The sequence below is a fragment of the Mauremys mutica genome, unplaced genomic scaffold (genome assembly GCF_020497125.1).
Source record: "Mauremys mutica isolate MM-2020 ecotype Southern unplaced genomic scaffold, ASM2049712v1 Super-Scaffold_100199, whole genome shotgun sequence".
NCBI lineage: Eukaryota > Metazoa > Chordata > Testudines > Geoemydidae > Mauremys > Mauremys mutica.
The window spans coordinates 640682-657165 of record NW_025423286.1 but is presented as its reverse complement, the minus strand read 5'-3'; the positions used below and the strand labels follow the sequence as shown (position 1 = coordinate 657165).

The window sequence follows — 16484 nt, the reverse complement described above, 5'->3', positions numbered from 1 at the left end:
GCCCCGCCCTGGAGTGGGGAGAGACGAGGCCAAGGGAGAAGCAGGGGGGGAGGGGGGCCGCGGTGCTGCGGTGGGGGCAGGGCCGGGCCAAGACCCCGGGACACGCGAGTTCGCGTCAGGAGCCGGAGCGGGGCAGGGCGGGGATGAGGAGTTGCCTTGGGGGGAGAGGTGTCAGGTTGACCCAGGGACCCGCCCTCACTTGGGCTGGAGAGGACGGAGGCGCCCCGGGGCAGGCTGGGAGTTGTAGTTCCTGGCTCGTCTCACAGCGGAAGTGACGGGACGGTTGCTCAGACAACGCGCCCCCTCCCGGTGCACTCTGGGAAGCGTAGTTCTCTCTCTCACGCGGCCTCTATTGGAGGAGGGGCCGTAGCTCGTCACTTCTCCGCGCCCCTCCCCGCTCCCTGATTGGCGGAGAGAGCGCGGGACAGAGACTCGGCGCGTGGGGGGAGGCCCCGGTTCCCTCGCCCCAGAGGCTTCGCTGCCCCACCCCCCCGGGCGCGTGCTGCGGCCGTTGGGATTCGAATCCCGCGTGGGATCCGGGCTGGGGGGGGGCACAAGGCAGAGGCAGCGCGGAGTGAAAGGGCTTCACCCGCCCCCAGCTGGGCCTGGGGGGGGGCTGAGCTGCCTGGGAGCAGCCCCACAAGCGGCAGCCTGGGGCGGCAGGGCCTTCAACCCCCCCCAACCTGCCCCTGCAGTGTCCCCCCCCCACTGTGACCCTCCCGCCAGCCCCGCCTCCGGCGTCCCCTCCCCCACCCTGTCTGCTCTGCCCGGCCTTTTCCTTCGCCCCCCCGCCCTCCTCCCCCTCAGCGCCCCAACCCCGACATCCTCCTCCCTGTCCTCAGCACCCCACCCTCCTTCTCCTCACCCTCAGCGCCCTGCCCCTAACTGCCTCCAGCCCATGTCTCCATGGCTGGGCCCCACTTTCCCATCCCCCCACTGCCCCACTCCATCCCCAGGGTGTGAGGTTCCTCATCTCCAATCTCTGCTACCCCCCATGCTGCCGGGTTCCCCTTTTCAGCCACTGTGGGGTCCTCCAACCCGCCCCCACCCATCCACTCTGGGCTCTAAATCCCACATTCCCACAATGCACCTTGGTAACCCCACCCTCCTCTATCCCTAATCCCCCTAGTCCCTTCCCGTGGGTCCCCCTGGACACCCCAACCCACACTCCAGTCCCCACATACATCCCAGTCACTCATTCACACGCTGAGCTAGTTCTTCAGGGGCCCCCACAGCCCACCAAACTCCTCCATCCATGAGCCCCATGGACCTGTGGCCGGGAAATGGGGGAAGCTCCCATTTTGGCTGGGCTGGGTGTGGGTGTTAATCTTTTCCTGGCTTGTGTGTGCTGAGCTCACAAAGGCTTTTTGCTCCCTCGGGGTGGGGTGGGGTTTTGGCCGAAGGTGACGTGGTTTGGTAGCCCTGTGGATGCTGCGTGGTGTCTGGAATGGGGCGTGTGTGTTCCCATCATGCCCCTTCCCCTCTGCCTGCAGAGCTGAGCACAGACAGGTCTGAGGAGCAGAGCAGGAGCTCTGGGAAGGAGAAGAGCAATATGAAGATGGAGTCTAAGACGAGGCCAGGTGACTTCTGTGGAGGGAGACATGCTGGACAGCGCCAAGGATTGGGGAGACAACCAGGTGTGAGCCCAGGGCTCAGATTTCTAATTGTAGCTGTGACGGCAGAATGGGAGGAGGGGTGAAGCCAGAGCCCTGGGGTGTGGGAGTAGTGAGAAGAGGAGCCTCGCCACCATTGCTTTTTCTTTTGTGTTGTGTTTCATACCAAGGGAAAAGAAGTCGCAGGGACGGAGTCCAGCTCTGAGGTGAGATGGAAAGTGAGCGAGAGCAGTAACCTCGTGAATCCTGTTGATGCCAGGCAAGACCTGCCCAGCTGGGATGAGAGTAGCTGTCTCTATCGGTGAGAGAAGTATCTGGTTTGGGGAGGGCTCTGGTCACAGCCCCCCTGGCTCCAGGCAGGGACGTCCCGTTACCTGGGTGTGGGTTTCTGGACTAGCTGTGGCTTCAAGGGAGATGATGTTGCCATTTGTGGGGGCTGATCATCTCTCTGGCCAGGAGTGGTGTGTGCTCCCTAGCAGAAGGTTGGATCCATGAGGGTGACTCCCTGTTCTGAGTTTCTTTCTTTCTGCGAGGTTTCTCTCTCTGTGTTGGCCAACTCACACTCAAACTCTCTCTCTCCTTTCATGGACACCTGTCATGTTCAGTTGCCTTCATCCTCTTCCTCTGCTCCTTCTCCCCCAGTCTCCTATGGGCTCAGCTGGGTCCATGTGCTCATGGGCAAGGTCTCTGCCATACTGGGAAGGATGTGTCCTGCCTGCCAGGATAAGGGGGTTGCTCCTCCCACCCCCTATCTTCAGGGAGACCTCATTGCTGTCACTGGGTCACAGCGTGAGTGGCCAGTCATGGCTTTGGGGCTGCAGGGGCTGAGACAGAGGGGTGGGCTCGCAGTCATGGCTTTGGGCACAGGAGAAGTGGAGCTGGGATTAGAGATGCCCAAAACCCCCCTTATCACCCGCTAGCTCCATTACTGCATCACCCAAAAGCCTCGCTCAGGGTCCACTGTGCCTCCTTGTGCTGGGCACTGCAGGGACAATCAGAGGGACAGCAGGATGCATGAGGAAATAGATGAGTGTGTGAGGCAGATGGGTGAAGGGGGTGTCACGGAGTGTGGGGGAACCAGGCCCTGCACCCCCGGTCTCCCTGCCCATTCACCAGGACTCTCAGCCAGCCAGTAAAGCAGAAGGTTTATTTAGGCGACAGGAACACAGTCCAACACAGGTCTTGCAGGCACAGATAACCGGATTCCCCCGGTTAGCTCCATCTTGGGGGCCTCACAGCCCCCCCCCCCGCCCTCCCCGAGGATCAGAGCTCGGTCTCCCTGCCTCCCCTCTCTTCTTCAGCCAACTTCAGTCTCCCTAACCCCCTCCGGCCCCTCCTCTCTCCTCAGCCTCTTTCCTTTGTGTCTGCCCTGGACAGAGGTGTCATCTCCCCTCCCCCAGGCCCAACTCAGCTCACAGTTTGAATTCCTGCATCTCACCTAAACCTCTGGCTCTCCCCTCCCCCACACAGACAGTCTGTGCTTCCTACTCCATTACAGGGGGGGGGTGTGGCATACACTGGGGACGGATGGGGGGTTGAGAGTTGGATGGACAGCGGGACAGATGGAGAGCTGCAGGGACGGATGGTGACATCACAGGCGGGACTTGTGATGGGTTCAGCTCATGGCCGCTGGCCCTGTCATCTCCTGCCCCCGTCTGACTCTGCCCCTGTCTCTCGCAGGCAGCACTCAGCAGAGTCTGGCCCTGTCGTTACATTGGTGCCTACATCCAGTGCGCACCTGTGTGTTATGTGCTCCTGGAGAGCTCAGGCAGGGACAAGCGTGCGGCTCACGGCTGCTGAACCAGCTACTCCAAAGCCTGCCACAGATCTCCCCCTCCTTGGGCAGCAAGACCCTGGCCGGGGGGTTCCCTGTCCCTCCTCGCTGCCAAAGCAGCCTGCTCAGCACAGAGACCGAGGTCACCTGCCTCCGCCCAGCCTCTAGCTGGAGCTGCTCCAGCCCGAATTGCTGGTATCCAGCCTGGCCGGAGTTGGTGTGATGTCCTAGCGGAGTCCGTTCTTTCTCCCCGGTAGATGACGATTTTCCCCACTGCAGTTAGTTGCTCTTTCTCTGCTTCCCCATAGCCCCTCCCCAGTGATAGTGACCCCTGCTGGCCAGGCACGGGAGTGTCCTGTAGGTGCCTTCTTGTAGGAGCAGTGACTCCTGGTGGCGAGGGGCAGCAATGCCTGGCATGTATCCCCCCTAGCATTGCTGCAGCGACCCCTGGTGGCCACTGAGGGCAGTTGCCTATGTGACCCCACCACTGCCATTGCGCCTGTGAGTGCTGGTGGGTAGGTGAGGCAGGGCCCTGTATGTATATCAGCCATTGGGGCAGTGCCCTCTGCGTATCCCACTCTCATCTTAGTGACTCGTGTTGCCCAGGTGGGGCAGTCCCCTGTGTGTATTTACTCCCCCCAACCCCTGCACTGGGCCAGTGAGCACTGGTAGCCAGAGGAGTCAGTGCCTGAGGTGTGTTCTTCACCTCCCCCAAGGTGGCAGGGTGCCTGGGTGGCCGTGTCAGGCAGTGCCCTGGGTATCTTCCAACCCCTTTGTGGCAGTGAGCCCTGCTCCTGGTGTGTGTCACTCCCCCACTAGGGATGTGCACTGGTGGCCAAGTATGGCAGTGCCCTGTGTGTAGCCCCCTTCCCCCCTCCCCCCCCCAGGGTGACCAGATAGAAAGTGTGAAGAATCGGGACGGGGTGGAGGGTAATAGGCACCTACATAAGAAAAAGCCCCGAATATTGGGACTGTCCCTAGAAAATCGGGACATCTGGTCACCCTATCCCCTCTACCCCTGTGCCAGGTATGGCAGGCACTGATCCCTGGCATCCCCGTGGGGCAATACCCTCTGTATATCCCCCAATTGGGGCAGTGACCCCTGCTGGTCAGGTGGGGCAGTGCCCTGTGTGTGTGTGTCCCCTATTTAGGTAGTGACCCCTGGTGGCTAAGTGAGGCAGTGGCCTTTGATTCCCTCTTCTCTCCCCAGCCCCCTCTCTCTCTGGGGTAGGGCCCCCAATTGGGGCACTACCCGATGTGTATCTCTACTAATTGGAGCAGTGACCTCCCCGTGGTGCCCTGGTGTGGCAGTGCCCTATTGGTATCTCCCTCCCCCTCTCCCCACACCATTGTGGTAGTGGCCACTTCAGGCAGTGGCCTGTTTATCATCCCCCCCAACCACCACCATTGCAGCGGTGCCCCCTGGTGACGTATATAAGACACGGGCAGCATTATTCTAGTAAATGTAAACAAACTTGTTTGTCTTAGCGATTGGCTGAACAAGAAGTAGGACTGACTGGACTCTAAAGTTTTACATTGTTTTCTTTTTGAGTCCACTTATGCAACAAAAAAAATCTACATATGCAAGTTGCACTTTAATGATAAAGAGATTGCACTACAGTACTTTATATTTTACAGTGTAAATATTTGTAATAAAACTATATATAGTGAGCACTGTACACTTCGTATTCTGTGTTGTAATTGAAATCAATATATTTGAAAATGTAGAAAAACAAAATTAAATTAGTATTCTATTGTTTAACGGTGTGATTAAAACAGATTAATCATGATTTTTTTAAAGTTAATTGTGTAAGTTAACTGCGATTAATTGACAGCCCTAGATTTGAATGTTTCTGTCCCATGCAGGACAAGCTGGAATATCTGTGTGCAGGGAAAGAGCCTGGGGGGAATTGTGCTGTGAAATTATTTCCTGTTCTGACATGTCCCCAATTGCCCTTTTTGCCCTAACAGGCTGCAGAGCAACATCCATGTTTTGCTCCAGCTCATTCCGTCCTTCCAGGGGCCGGGGAAGGGAAATGGCTGCAGTGGAGCCAGTTGAGGGAGGGATTATCAGGGAGTTGCTGGCGGGTTCCCGTGGCGGGGAGAAAGGGCAGTAAATACACAGGGGGTGGGAACTTCCAGGGAGGTTGGTCTGGGTGGGAGAGGGCAGGAAATCCCCAGGGTGCAGGACAGGGAGTGACAAACCTGCTGGGATTTGTTTACTGTGAGGCTCCAGCATTTCTCAAATGTGGCCACCAGGGGCTTTTATTGTGGCCACAGCCTCCCGGGCTGTAACTGAGGGAGTGCGATGGGGCTCAGGCTTCAGGCTTCTGCTCTGGGATGGTGGGCGACAGGCTCAGTCAAGATACATGGAACGTAGGCTGGGTGGAGAGAAGTCTGTGTAACTCATCCAGTTATTGATATACATGTGACTCAAATATTACCAATCTGTGTGTGTGTGTCCCCCCACACACACAAACCCCCCCCCAACCAACCATCTCCCAAACAGACCCTCAGTCCAGAAAGCATTCGTCCCTCATATTGTTAAAAAGATTTAAAGGAAACAGAAGAATCCCAGCTTTTAAAACAATGCTCCAGCAAGACAAAAACTCACATCTGTAGACTCGGAAAACACTCCCAAGAAATTTTAACAATATGTTGTTATGAAGAAACCAAAGTGATAAAAAAACCTGATTTTTCAACTACTTTAAAAAATCTTCTCAAATCAGCATCTTTAAAATGAAACTTTTTTCTGCTTTTTAACCAGACAATTCTCCCCAGAAGGAGAGGCACTGGTCCTGGAAACACTGCAATACCAGGTCAATGCATGGGGAGAACAGAGCAAGCTCCAGTTCCAGCCCCTTGTTTAAAAAATCAATTTAATATACAGTCCTCAAATAAAGGACCTATCAGATATTAAACTGATAAGAACAGATTTAAATTTTATTAGAGAATATTTAAAATAAACGATACAAAGTGTTTGAAGCGTCAGTTATTGTGTCATTGGGGGTAACATACAGGTTGTGGGGGGATGTTAGCATTTTGGTGTTAGGCAGCATATACATAAACACAGCCTGTCATGTCCCCAATGCGGGGTATACGGTGGGAGAGTTCAAGGTACAGCCAGCAAGCAGTGAGGGCACATCACTCATACAAACAGGTTATGGATAGTCGTGGGCGTGAGTAAATGAGCGGACTGGGTAATGGTGATAGGGTGCCCCTCACAGGGCAGAGTTCAGTTTGGTTGGTTCAGGGCTCAGGGGATAAAGTCCTACAGAGGAAGTTTACAGGTCTCTTCCCCCTTGCGGGTGCGTGGAGTCACGCCGGCTCACTCTTGGTATTGACGGTGGCCGGTGACGTGCTCTGTGTAAATGTCTCTGGACCACCGAATAGCGTCCGAGACCATTAGGCATCTCATGAGCCGCGCGTAGCGACGGCCCACCCCACAGGTCCGCAGCACGCGCTCATTAAGGGGGTCCCAGGCGCCCAAGGCCCCAACGATCAGAGCGTCGGTGTAGACCTCGTAGCCCTTTGCTCGCAGGGTGTCAGCCAGGGGAGCGTACTTTTCGAGTTTGCGGGCTCGGGCTTGGTGGAAGGCCGTGGTCCTATTCTCGAACGGGATCGTCACGTCGACGAGGATGATCTTTTTCCGGTCCTCATCCGTGACGACGATGTCTGGGCGCAGCGGGCTGTCGGTGCCGGGGATGGCGCGATTGACGGCGATCTCTCCCAGGTGCGGGGCGATGGCCTTCACCAGGCGGTCCTGGACGGCGTTGTGACGCAGCTGCCAGGCTCTGCCATGGGGTCTGCAGCTGCACAGGACGTGGGGCAAGGTCTCCATGCCGTACCCGCACCTCCGGCAGCGTTTGTCCGGGTTCCCGTGGCGGATGGCTCCGTTGAGGGGGACACAGTTCAGCCGGGCGCGGTGTATGAACCGCCAGTCGGCGAAACGGATGAAGCTGCCTGAGGGGAGAAAGTGGTTGCTGGAGTCCCACTTGCTGGTGACCTCAAAAGCCTTGCCCTGGTCCGGCTTTTTCTTCAGGGTGTCCACGTAGAGCGCGCGGGTGGCGGCCTTCAGCGACCTCTCCAGCATGCCTCTGGCTCCAGGGCTGACGATGGTGTTGTCCTCCGTCCCGATCTGCGGTATCAGGACTCCTAGCTCCCGCCGATCTTCGCTCCATACCCAGCGGCATCCCAGTCGCTTTCCCAGTCGGCGGGTGGCGTTGCGGGCGCGGGTCCACAGCGAGACGACGTCGCCCCTGAACGGGCCGAATTCTCCATCCAGGGAGCCGCTCAGGAAGGTGGCCACGTCTTGGTCGGAGGGGGGTCTGCCGATTCGCCTCGCGGTGGCGGCGCGCAGGGCGGTCGTCGCGATGTTCTTAACTGTGGCGTCCGGGCACGTCAGGAGGCGGAAGGCGTGCGTGATTACCGCGATGTCGCAGAGGTCTCCCATGCGGGGGACGTTGGCGCCCCCGTGACGGTGAGCGATGTATACGAGCTCGTTGCTGGCGTTCCGGGGTAGGGACAGCCACTTCTTCACCAGCTGCCGGATGTTGTTGTCCGCCTTGTTGAGGGGCACCTTTGCTACGGCGGATCCTCTCAGGACGAAGGCGATGCGGGGGATCAGGAAGGTGTTGAGGGCATTGATTTTCTGCCACGGCGCCAGCAGGGATGCGTCGATCTTGGCGGCGTCCTGCAGGATCTCCCGGATGGTGTCCTCGGGGGTCTGCCGGACGCGGAAGCCCGTCGGCGTGCCGAGGTGCTGGTACGCCTGCCCCTCCGCCATGGGGACAACGGACTTGCCCTGGATAAGGAACTCCGTCGTCAGCACCGAGTCCCTCTTGCTCCCGTCGATGTGGAGGGACGCGCACTTCTTGGCATTGAAACGGAGTCCCGTCCAGTCCGCGGCTCTCCCGATGGTGTCGAGCATGCTCTGTAGCCTCTCGGGGTCGTCCGCAGTCAGGACCAGGTCGTCCGCGTAGGCCAGGATGCTCACCCTCTCGCCGTGTAGGTCGAAGCCGTCGGTGCCGTCGGAGATCGCCCGCAGGAGCGGCTCCATGGCGAGGTTGAAAATGATGGGGCTGAGGGGGCAGCCCTGCTTCACGCCGCTGCGGATGGGGATCTCGGCGGTCTCCCCTTCCACCGAGCGGATGGTGGTGCTGCAGCCCTCGTAGAGTTCTCGGATCAGGCAGAGGAAGGTCTCCGGCATCCCGAACTCCCGTAGCGTGCTGAAGATGTGGTGGTGGGGGATGGACCCGAAGGCATTGGCCAGGTCGAGCCACGCTATCGCGCACTGTTTCCGCGCCCTCCTGGTCGTCTGGAGGACGGTCTGGAGCAGGAAGTTGTGCTCGTAGCACCCCTCTGACGGCATGAAGCCCTTCTGGGCCGGGCTGATGGCTCCCCCGGTCGTCGCCCACTCTGTGATTCTGGCTGCCAGGCAGCTGGCGTACAGCTTGTACATCGTAGAGCAGAGGGAGATGGGTCTCCAGTTGCTGGGGTCATCTCGCTCGCCCTTCTTGTGTATCAGGACCGTCATGGCCTTCTTCCAGGAGGTGGGGGACCGGCCGAAGCGCCGACACAGGTTGAAGATGCCGGAGAGCACGAGGCAGCCGGGGTCTCGCTTCTTGAGGAGGCCGTAGGGGATGCCATCTTTTCCAGGCGCGGTGTTTTTGGTTCTGGAGAGCCGCGCCGACACCTCTTTGGGCGTGAAGTCGGCCTCTAGCCCGTCTGCGTTGGCGATGCGGGGCAGCGGATGGAGACACTCCGGGCGCTGCGCGTCGTTCCTGGGCGTGCCGCCGAATACTCCGAGGAAGTAGCGGTAGAGGCGCTCGGGCGGGATCGTGCAGTATGCCGGGGGACCATCGAGGACCTCTCTTACGGCCTTGAGGCGGTTCGATCTGTACAGCTTCTGGATCCTTGAAGCTGCTGCCGGGTCGTAGCGGTGGCTGGCATTCCTTCTTCCGGCTCCTCTTGTGGAGGTGGCGCGATTCGGGGCGGGTCGTCTGAAAGCAGGCCGGGTGGTCTCCTGGTTAGGCGTCCTCTTGGGGGCGGTCTCTGCTGACAGCTCCTGGGTGAGCCTGTTAACGAGCAGATCGAATTCCTCGAAGGAGGCTGCTGCCTGGAGCTTCTCGATCCAGGTGGTCTGCCAGGGTGTGGCTGGCTTAGTCGTCGATCGCCGGTCCTCGTGTTCCTCGGCCTGCGTGGGTAGTGTGTCTGCAGTTTGGTTGATAGGTGACCTAGTTTGTGGCTCGGGGGACCTCTCGGTTGGCCCCTGAGGCATAGACGCTGGTGGGGTTGTAGCATTGCTGGTTGATGGTGTGGCTTGGTTCGGATCAGTGGGCGTAGGGGCGGTGCCCGGGCTTCCGTGTGCGGCTGTCGTCCGAGGGCTTGTTGTGGGGGCGTGCGGCCGTCTGGTGGTCGGGGTTGGCCTGGCGTCTCTTGGGGCCGTGCCGGTCTGTCTGGCGATGGGGGTCTGGTGCTGTGGTCTGGTCGTAGCGGCGGGGCCTCCAGTGGTAGCAGTGTGTGGGGTGGTCTGAGGTGTGGTCCCCGCTCCTCCGGTGGGTGAGGTTCGCAGGGCAGGCTGGGGGGTTGTGTTGGTGACCCTCGTGGCTGGTGCTCGCAGGGTGTGTCGGGAGCCGGCATTGGTGCCTCCAGCGGCAGGGTCTCGGGCGGCCACGCGTGGCGGAGCGCTGGCCCTTCTCGGGGCGGGGTCATATTGGTTGGAAGGGGCACTGAGACGCCTTAGCTCAGAGAGCTTCCGGGCGACTTGGGTGGATGTGAAGGGGTTCCAGTTGGTAGGGGCTCGGTCAGTGATTCTCGTTGTGGTAGTCGTCGTTTTGGCGGCAGTGCCCTGGTCCACCAGCTCGGGGGCTGGAGTGGGTTTCCGGGCGGCGGGCGGCAGGGTCGCTCTGGCTCTTTGCGGCGCGGGAGCAGTGGGCTGGGGCACAGGGTGGCGGGGGACCGGTGCCGCGGTTGCTGTTGTGTGGGCCTTCTTGCAGCTGGTCTGGTGCACCTTGCATTTCCTCTGAGACTCGAAAGGCAGGCTGCAGAGGGCACAGCTGAAGGCGGTGGACCGGCCGTGGCATCTCCTCAGGTGTCTGGTGAGCCCTCCGAGGCGAGGAAAGCGTCGAGGCAGCGGGCAGATGGGGCAGATGAGCGCATCTGTAGTGAGGGGGTATTGGAGGTAGACAGTGTCTAGGGTGGGGCGGCCATTTTGTGGAGCGTTAGGGCCCTCTTGGTCGTCCTCCATCACACGGCTGGTGGTGGGGGGGGCATCCTCCAGCAGTGGCTGTGTCCCGGGAGTATTTGGGGTTTCTCCCAGTGTCTGGAGTTCCTGGGAGGTGTGGGTGTCCTGTAGGAGGTTGCCCCTCGGCGGCAGGGGTTGCTGGGGTGCAGGAGGCGTGTCCGGCCACCGTAGGAGGACAGGGGAGTCCTCTCGTGGCAGCTGGGGCTCCTGGGGTGCGGGAGGCGTGTCCGGCCATCGCAGGAAAACAGGGGGGTCGTCTCGCGGCAGCTGGGGCTCCTGGGTTGCGGGGGGTGTGGTTGATAGGCGCAGGAGGGCAGGAGAGGCCTCTCGTGGCAGTTGCAGTGATCGGCGGCCGGCGGTCCGGTCTCGCGGAGTCTGGGGCGGCGCATTCGCGGGGGGGCAGACTCCCGGTTGCTGCAAAATATCAAGGGGCTCCCCAGGCGCCGCGAGTGGCGGCGCCTGGGGCTCCCGACAGGAGTCTCCCGACGGGCCGGGCGGCAGTTGCCCAGGCACGTCGCGAGGCTCCCCGGGCCGCTCGGGAAGCGGCAGCCAGGGCAGGGGGCAGGGATCCCCCGGCCAGAGCAGCGGTGGCAGGAACGTGCGGCAGAGCCCCTCAGACAGCGGTAGCCGGGGCGTGGGGCAGGGTTCCCCTGGCAGCTCCGGCCAGAGCACGTAGCGGGGCTCTCCAGACCGCACAGGCGGCTGGGGCGTGGGGCAGGGATCCCCCGGCGGCTCAGCCGTTAGCGGCTGGAGCACGTGGCCAGGCACCTCAGGCTGCCTGAGCAGAGCCGACAGCCGGGACGCGGGGCAGGAGTCCCCTAGAGCCCCGGGCAGCGGCAGCCGGGGCGCGGGGCTGGGATCCCCCAGCGGCTCGGGCAGCGGCCGCCGGGGCAGGGGACAGGAGTCCCCTGGCAGCCCAAGCGGCGGCGGCAGCCGGGGCGCGGGGCTGGGATCCCCGGGCGGCTCCGGCAGCGGCCGCCGAGGTATGGGGCCGGGATCCCCGGGCGCCTCCGGCAGCCGCGGCGGAGGCACGCTGAGGGGCTGCTCGGGGCGATCAGGCGGCGGCAGCCGGGGCGCGGGGCTGAGATCCCGGGGCAGCGGCAGCGGAGGCACGCCGAGGGGCTCCCCGGGCCGATCGGGCAGCCGCCGGGGAGCGGGGCAGGAGTCCCCCAGGGGATCGGGAGCGGCGATCTGGCCGCGCGGCAGCCGGGGCGTGGGGCTGGGATCCCCGGGCAGCAGCAGCTGGGACACGTGGCGGGGCTTGCGGCGGGGACTCCTCCGCGTCTCAGGCAGTGGCCGGAGCACGCGGCGGGGCTCCTCAGGCAGCCCCTGCAGCAGCAGCGCAGTGCAGGCAGCTCCTGGGAGGGAGGCTGTGGGGTCCCCCGGCAGGGGTCCGGGCTGGGGTGTAATGGGGCACTTACCCATGAGGAGTAGCGGTTGGTCAGTGGGCGTCTCCTCCGGCAGTTGAGGCGGGCGGGAACGGGCTCCAGCTGGTGTTAGAGATGGTGAGGCTGTAGGTTCCTCCAGATGGCGCTCGGCAGTGGGGTGGGCTCCTTGCAGCTGCCGGTCGTCAGGGATGCTTCCTTTCAGCTGCTGGTCCTCAGGAACAGGCTTCTCAGGCTGTGGTTGCTGATGAGCAGGTGGGAGTTTGTCTGGTGGCAAGCAGATAGCGGTGCTGTCCACTGGCAGCTGGGGAGCATGGCGCCTGCTCCCCTGCGTGGTGGGGTCTCGCTCCAGCGGTTTTGGAATACGGGAGCTCCTTGCGGCAGCACCTCGGTCCTCGGACTTCCTGGCTCGGCATGTTCCTGGAACCCTAGGGGCTACTATAGCTGGGAGCCTGTGCAGGGCAGCAGAATGCTTTTGGACAGGGCTTGGTTCCCTGGGCTGTAGTGCAGGAGCCACAGGGTCTGTCCCTTGGGACATAGTCAGGTCCCCTTAGTATGAAATCTCATATCAAAAAAGATTAAACTGATAAGAACAGACACTACACTTTTGATCTTAGCTCCAAGGAGCCGAGAAGCAATGCTAAGAGTTTCGGATGCTAGGCAGCCGCTCTTCCCCCACTGCTTTCTACTTCAGCACGAGGAGCTCCCAGACACGCACCAAACACCATTCACAACACTTGATAACTAGGTAACTCGAAGTGATGATCACTTCCCCGAAATGACTCCACTGGAAGAATTCAAAGCAAGAGCCCTTAACACACAATTCTGTTCAAAGACAGAGAAGTCTTTCACCCTCCTTCCTCTTGCTGGTTTCCCTATATGCTCCTAATTTGCATAAACCCACCCACTGACCTGTGACGAACAATCTCTCACTGTTAACTCTTACAGCAAAACAGGCCAAAGAAAGCCTATGCAAGCGCTATCCCGCAGCCCCAATGCTCTTTTCTGATCCTTCTCAAACGTACAGTCATCAGGCACACACAAGTGTTTTGCTCCATACCAGTCCAGTTTCTTGTCTAACCACTGCACACACATGGTATAACCCTACCCTGAGCTGATTCCCAATTTTTGTGCTCAATCCAGGAAAATGAGTATTGAGAGAGAAGCTGTGCAGGGAAGTCTTCCTCAACTTGCACTCCACTCCCCAAGGGCCTTTCGGGCTCTTCTGTGGACTTCAGGTTCCATTTGATTGCCAAGGTTTATGGTCTTATTAATTAGCCATCTCCTAATGCAAGGATGCTACATGTCAGCCTAAAGATCGATTTTCCAAAAGACCTGAGAAACAGAACTAAAGCTGAGCCTGAGGTGTTACATTTACATGAGCATCCAGAATCTGACTGTGCCCTGGCAAGTTCAATGCTTCCGAAAGAAATCAGAAAATAAGGAGCCCGTCAGGGCCCCCTGCTAGCACCCAGATCTAGTCAATCTGTAGGGAAATAAGGAAAAGGCGATGAATAAAGAAGTCAGGAAATAACAAGCAAATGAAGAATGGATTTCTCTCCAATTTACCATCTTCTCGGCTACCAATCAAAGTTAAAGACCTAAAGTCAACCTATCGGCATAAGTACAGGTGGTTGAATGGAAGTTAAAAGGAGCTGCTGGGGCAAGTGTTAGGAGCCTGCAAGCAGCATGCAGATCGTTTAAAAATGCTGCAATTAGAGGCTGTGACAAAGTTCCTCCTCTACCTTGGTGGGTCCTGTGCTTATTGGCAGATTTTCTCACCTCAGTGATCTTCCCCTCTGGTGGAACCCACAGTCTGGGTCAACTCCTCCTGTGTCTGATCAGGAGTTGGGAGGTTTGGGGGGAACCCAGGCCTGCCCTCAACTCCGGGTTCCAGCCCAGGGCCCTGTGGATCGCAGCTGTCTATAGTGCCTCCTGTAACAGCTGCGTGACAGCTACAACTCCCTGGGCTACTTCCCCCTGGCCTCCTCCAAACACCTTCTTTATCCTCACCACAGGACCTTCCTCCTGCTGTCTGATAACGCTTGTACTCCTTAGTCCTCCAACAGCACAGCACAGCACAGCACAGCACACCCTCTCCCTCTCAGCTCCTTGCACCTCTTGCTCCCAGCTCCTCACACGCACACCACAAACTGGAATGAGCTCCTTTTTATCCTGATTAGCTCTGCCTTGATTGGCTGCAGGTGTTGTAATCAGCCTGTCAGGGGTGCTGAAAGCCTGTGAACTGTACCCAGGTGTGTTCACAAGCAATGTGAAAACATGCAATTCCCGCTCACACTGCACAGGGGCAGCACAGCTCAGGGGTTCTCTGGAATCACACAATAATGCTGGCTTTGTTCCCACAGCAGCTGGAGCTTTTCACAGTGAGACATGGGGGTGCTGCAGCCCCCGCCGCACCCCTCGGTCCCGCACCTCTGCTTCTCTGCAGGGAACTTGTTATGCCATGAGGGGGTGCAGGGAGACTGTGCAGGAGACCCAGGCCCACACCCCGAGCACTGCAGCTCCAGTGCTGTGTTCGGGATTCATTTCTGCTCTCTGATAAAACTGCTCCAGGCTTCTCTGTCCAACTAATATTCGTCCAGGCTCCCCGGCGCTGTTAGTATCTGTTCAGAGCTCTCGCCATCCCTGCCCCAGGAGAGCTGGGCGCTCGCCCTGCTCTAGGAGAGCCAGGCAGGCCCTGAGCACTAGACGGTGACCCTAGGCCAGTGGTGCCAGAACAATCTGTATAGTGGGGGGTGCTGAGCCACCGAACCAACTGTAACCCCTGGGTGTGATGGAAACCACGTCAAGCCAGGGGCTGCTGCAGCCCCCCAGTTCCAGCCCCTCTGCCCAGGCAGCTCCCCCAGCCTGACACACACACACACCCCTGCACCCGCCCCACCCCAGGGCTCCTCAGCCCAGAGGGGAGACCCCCGGCTGAGTGGGGAATCAGAACCCCCCGAAATTACCCTGGGACCAGCATGATCTGCCTCCGCCCTGCCCTGCTCCGCATGTATTCGGAGTGAGTCAGTTTCCCTGTCCCAGCATGTGTCCTGCCATGTGTCTCTTCTCGTCCCCAGCTCCTTCCAAACCAGCCCATTTCCCCTGCACCCCGGGCTGGGTCTCTGCCAACCCCCCTTCTCCCCTCCTGCCCCCAATATCTCCCTGCCCCTACAGGTCTATAGGGCTGGATCCCTCCCTCCCCCCTTCTCCCCTCATTTCCTGCCTCTGGGGGTCTATGGGGCTGGGTCTCTCCTCCCTCCATCCCCTCCCCTACCCCCAATATCCCTCTGCGGCTTTGTGGGGCTGGGGCTCTCTCCCTGCCCCTGTGCTCCCCCCTGCACAGCATGTCCTGGGAGAGACTCAGATTCCCTGGACCAACATTTCACACACCCCCACCCCACATGTCTCTTCTCTCCCCCAGCTCCCTCCACCCCACTCCATTTCCCCTGCACCCCAGGCTGGGTCTCTGCCAACCCCCTTCTCCCCTCCTGACCCCAATATCCCCTGTCCCTACAGGTCTATGGGGCTGGGTCTCTCCCTCTCCCCATCACCTCATCCCTTCCCCCAATATCTCCCTGCCCCAGGCTGTCTATGGGGCTGGGTCTCTCCCTGAAGCCCCGCCCCCAGCGCGGGGCTCACAGACAATCCCCGCCCAGCGTCTGTGACGTGCGCTGGGGCTGTGACGTGCGGTGACGTGCAAGTCCCCGCAGGCAACTCATTCACCTGCGACCAAAAGGACAGCAGGTGTCACGTGTCCATGGGCGGGGCTATGCAGATGAGCAGTGTCTGGCGGCAGGACGCAGAGCAGCGAGAGGAACCGAAGGAGCCCGGCGGAGAGAATTCTCTGCGTGTGGCCAGAATCCGGTGTGGGGAGTTCGTGCTGTGGGTGCCTGCGCCGGAGTCACTTCGGGGCAGTGATTGCCACTGAGCTGCATAGTGACCAAGGGCGTGTGACTGGGGTGTGGTGACTGGCAGGGAGCAGCTCATGGTGACAAGAAAGCAGCAGATCCTGTCCTAGCAGGGGGCTGTGTGGGGTTTCTGTGCAACCATGAGTGGGTGTTTTGTGGGTGCAACTAGACCACCCCCCTTCTCTGGTGGGGCGGGGCTTTTACTGCCTGCCTTGGGGAGGAGGAAGGTCCTTGATGTCACAGCCAATGGGGGGAGGGTTTTGAATCATGTTTCTGAAGTGGGAGAGCAACTTCCCCCGCTGCCACTCACTCTCCGCTAGGGGGCTGGGCTGGGATCTCTAGAGAGGGGAGCCCAGGAAAAAACAGTCTCCCCTATGGAACCCAGGAGTCCTGGCTCCCAGTCCCCGTGCTCTAGACCCCCTCCACTCCCAGAGCCAGGGATAGAACCCAGGGGTCCTGGTGCCCAGCCCCCTCCCTGTTCTGACCACTAGACTCCACTGCCCTCCCAGGGTGGTGCAGGGGTCACTGGGTCCGTGTCCCAGCTCTGCTAAGGGC

At 60.0% G+C, this 16484-nt stretch overlaps 1 non-coding gene and 1 pseudogene across 1 annotated transcript; both read right to left on the bottom strand.

Moving 5' to 3' along the window:
• Window positions 1-6169: 6169 nt before the first annotated feature.
• Window positions 6170-6354, bottom strand: LOC123359920. The gene has a single exon (XR_006575941.1). It is a non-coding gene; the product is annotated as a U2 spliceosomal RNA (small nuclear RNA).
• Window positions 6355-12502: 6148 nt separating this feature from the next.
• On the bottom strand, window positions 12503-12657 carry LOC123359921 (annotated as a pseudogene).
• Window positions 12658-16484: the final 3827 nt, after the last annotated feature.